Genomic DNA, 3,820 nt, shown 5'->3' on the forward strand with positions numbered 1-3,820 from the left:
TTGAAAAATATTTGATCGAACCTTTTGTGGGTTGCCTACGTATCATGTCGCCGCATGAATCAGATCATTACGTAGTTCAGGTACATGACCTTTTTTTTATTTTATAAGACAAACATCTTTTTAGGTTCATTTTCGAATTTTTCTAAACAAATTCTTTTTCATTGATTTTTAATATATATAATTTTTTTTTGATACAAGACTCAAACAGTAAGAATTACATAAAGATAAACAAGACCAGACCTGACTCAAACAGACTTTTTAGGATAAAAGGCAAAACAACAAGACTCAAAACACCAAAAGACTCTTACAGACTCAAAAGCAAAAAAAGGAATAATGAAAAAGTACTGATAACTAAAAGAAGACTTTGATCCCTGCAGTACAATCCATCAGCATCACTGTAATCAAGGCGCTTATTCCTGGTGCTGACCCCCAACAATGCGGTATATCCTCTCCAAGTCTGCAGATATATGACGAGCAACGTTCAATGATACTTCTGCAAACCGCTCGGGCGTCATTCCCTGGCAACTCCTGCATGCTCTTGAGGTATATGTGGCTACCTCGAGGATTTTTCCCTTAATGTATTCTTGAGCCACATGCAACTCTTGATTTTGCTGACCACGGGTCTCAGCTAGATCCAGCACATCACACTCGCGGTCCAAGGCCATATCTTTATGGCGCCGAACATCTAGCGACTCCGCTTCTAACTGATTGATCACATTTTTGTAGTGGTGTCTTTCTATTTCAAACTTCGCGATCTGGCTCTCCTAGCTTGACTCAACTCCCCCTATCTGATCCCTCAGACCTTCAATTAATGGAGCAAAACCTCTACGCTCATGATCACGGACTACACTGAACTGAGCTTCTCTCTCCTCTTGTTGCTGAGTGGTTGTGACTGTGTTCTTCTTTCGAATTTGGGCTTTGAGTGCTTGCTTCTCTCGTGCCCACTGAGCCTTTTCCTGCTCAAAATCAGCCTGTTGTATGTCCATGACTGTCTCCATAATGCCCTTATCTTCTTGTAAAATGTCAATACGAGTATTGGAACTCTAGTGCCACTTCCCTTCCGGTTTCTCTAACTCTGGCCTCGATCTCCTCCTCCCAATCAACTGCATGCCGTATGGATCTTTCTGTCCTTTGCTACGGGATAGCCTGGTTGTGAAACCACTCAAGGTATGCGAGGCTTACCTCCCCACGTTCACGATCGACTACCATCTCATCCAAATCAGAAAATCGACCACCAAACCAAAGCTTTTGTGCATATGACTCCCTTGGAGGTTCCTCTCCCTTGAATTCCCACATGAACGGATGCATGTCCTCAATCGGGGTTCTCTTTTGCTCTCCCCTAGCTGGCGCATGACACGTAGGGGGCGTAGGGTTGGAAACCTCTTAAACCCATGAGTATGAAGAACGGGCGATACGTCGACATATGCATGACCCTAGCAGAAAGGAACCAATAATAGTTCCAAGTGATTCTATCAGCACTCAATGAACCAAGTAATGTCCGCCAGGCCCTCAACCCCTCTGGAAGATTACAACTCGCGGCCCTGTCTGGGTGACATCCAATGTAATTCAGCCAATTATCATTGAAATTTACTACTATTGTCTTGGCAATTGGCCTTCTTTGATTTGCTTGGCCTTCCTCAACTCTTCTGTAGAGTAACATCTCCCCGATCGAGTCAAACCTCCAGTTTCCCCCACTTCCTCTATGATATCCTTGCCTTTGTAGGTCATCATAGTTTTTTTATAGTTCCAAGGAATGGTTTTCGTGTTTGTCACAGGGGGTTTCACGGCAGGTTTGATTATGATCGGCTCTGTTATACCTTTCGTACCTCCCTGATTCTGCCTTATGACGGGATGGCCTCCAAGTACATACAACCATGGGCTTGGATCATTGGAGCGAACTTCCAACCTCGAGACCTTGGGAACAAATAAAGTTACCTTTTCTGAGCCCGGGGCGCCTTTCACAATCCACGGCAAATCTCGGGTTGGACTTACTTCTAGACCTGTTCCTTCTTGAATTGCACCCACTGTCATTTTTGCTTGACCGACCGGCTTGTATTCTTGATCTCGGCCAATCATTCCCATAGAATGAACAGCATTGTGTGCTGGAAACGGGTTGTTTGTCACATTAGGAGAGTCCTCGCCATTTTTCACTACAATCAGTTTTTCAGAAATGAGTCTCTCTATGGCTCTTTTCAGAGTCCAACAGTCATCAGTGCTATGCCTCGGGGCACCTGAATGATATTTACATCTGGCATTTGCTTGAAATCCATGTGAATCAGGATGCATATGGTGGGGAGCGATGGGTCTAATCACGCCCATTTGCTTCAACTTCTGGAATAGACTAGAGTATGATTCAGCCAATGGAGTGAATTTTTCCGCCGGCCTCTGCTCTCAACCATAATCCTGCCAAGGACAAGCGTTGTAAGGTGCCCAAAAATTTTGCTGCTGAGGTCGGGGGATCCTTGGAGCTGGTGCTCGTACCTGTTGATTGGGAGGCCGAGCGTAAGATTGAGCATTGAACATTGTATACTGTGGTAGACCCACAGAGTATTGAGGAATTGGCGGGGGATAATAATGTTGAGGGTAGCTGGATTGCCCCTGTTGAACTAGCACATAAGGGTGTGATGCCCCTCTTTGAACTTACCTAGATCCCAAAGTCATCATGGACCCTTCATCTCTCTTCTTTCTATTTCCCAAACCTCCCGACCCATTTGGATAGCTTGGGTGGTGGCTTTGAGAGCAGATTGACTTACAAATCTACCAGTCTTGAGGCCATTTTCGACCATCTCCCCTATTTTGGTTGCTTCTGCAAAAGGTCTACCCATCGCGAACATCATGTTCTGAAAGTAGTCAGGCTCTTGAGCCTAAAGAAAAATAGTGATCAACTCGTGGTTATCCATGGGTGGCTTAACTTTAGCCGCTTGCTCTCTCCACTTGATGGCATATTCCCTAAAGCTTTTAGTCGGCTTTTTCTTCATATTGGACAGGGAATTGAGATCTGGTGCAATATCAATGTTGTACTGGAATTGTTTGACAAAGGCCTGGGCCATGTCGTCCCAGATATGCCAATGAGAGATATCCCCACAAGACTTTCCCCAAAATAAGCCATCGGCAACTCTTCTATTCCTCTTGCACCCCTCAGCTGCTTGCAGTACCTTTTCAAGTGGGCGATAGGGTCGCCGCGTCCATCATATTTCTCAAATTTTGGGGTCTTGAACCCTAGTGGCAAATGGATGCGAGGGAACATGAGTCTTAAGTTGTTATTGGTAGAGGATGCTCAGTGCGTAGAGCAGTAAGTTGCTTGGGTGTATTAGGATGAGGATTTCATTTTGCGGTATCGGAGTGCCAATGAGGCACGGGTGGTTCTGTTCATTAGGTCAGGTAATTTGTAGTTTGAATAAGAGTGAATGACTTTTGAGAATAGTTCTAATGTGTTCAAGATTCTGCAGGAAACAATCGGGTATTTTAAAGTTGCATGCGTGGTTAGAAACTGTGTTTTCATTGGAAGAGGTTCAGATTTGTGGTATTTCTATGTTAATTATGGGGTTCTATGCATCAGTATCAGGAAAGTAAAGGTAACGGATTCGGATTCCGCAGGAGGTTCTTCAGATTAAAGTATTCAGGAGCGTGATGTTTCTTGTAATATTTGAGAGAGTATTCAGCGGCTTATGGGTCCTAGACAGTGTGGTCTTGTGCTTGGGTCTCGTGTAGTGAGCCTGGGATTGAGAGATTGTGGTACTACAGCAAGAGGGAGCATCAAGTTGAAAATGAATCAGAAGGAAATTCAGATAGATGGAATGGTTTGATAGTAGACCGAATC

This window comes from Nicotiana attenuata, chromosome 6 (genome assembly GCF_001879085.1).
Source record: "Nicotiana attenuata strain UT chromosome 6, NIATTr2, whole genome shotgun sequence".
Classification (NCBI taxonomy): Eukaryota; Viridiplantae; Streptophyta; class Magnoliopsida; order Solanales; family Solanaceae; genus Nicotiana; species Nicotiana attenuata.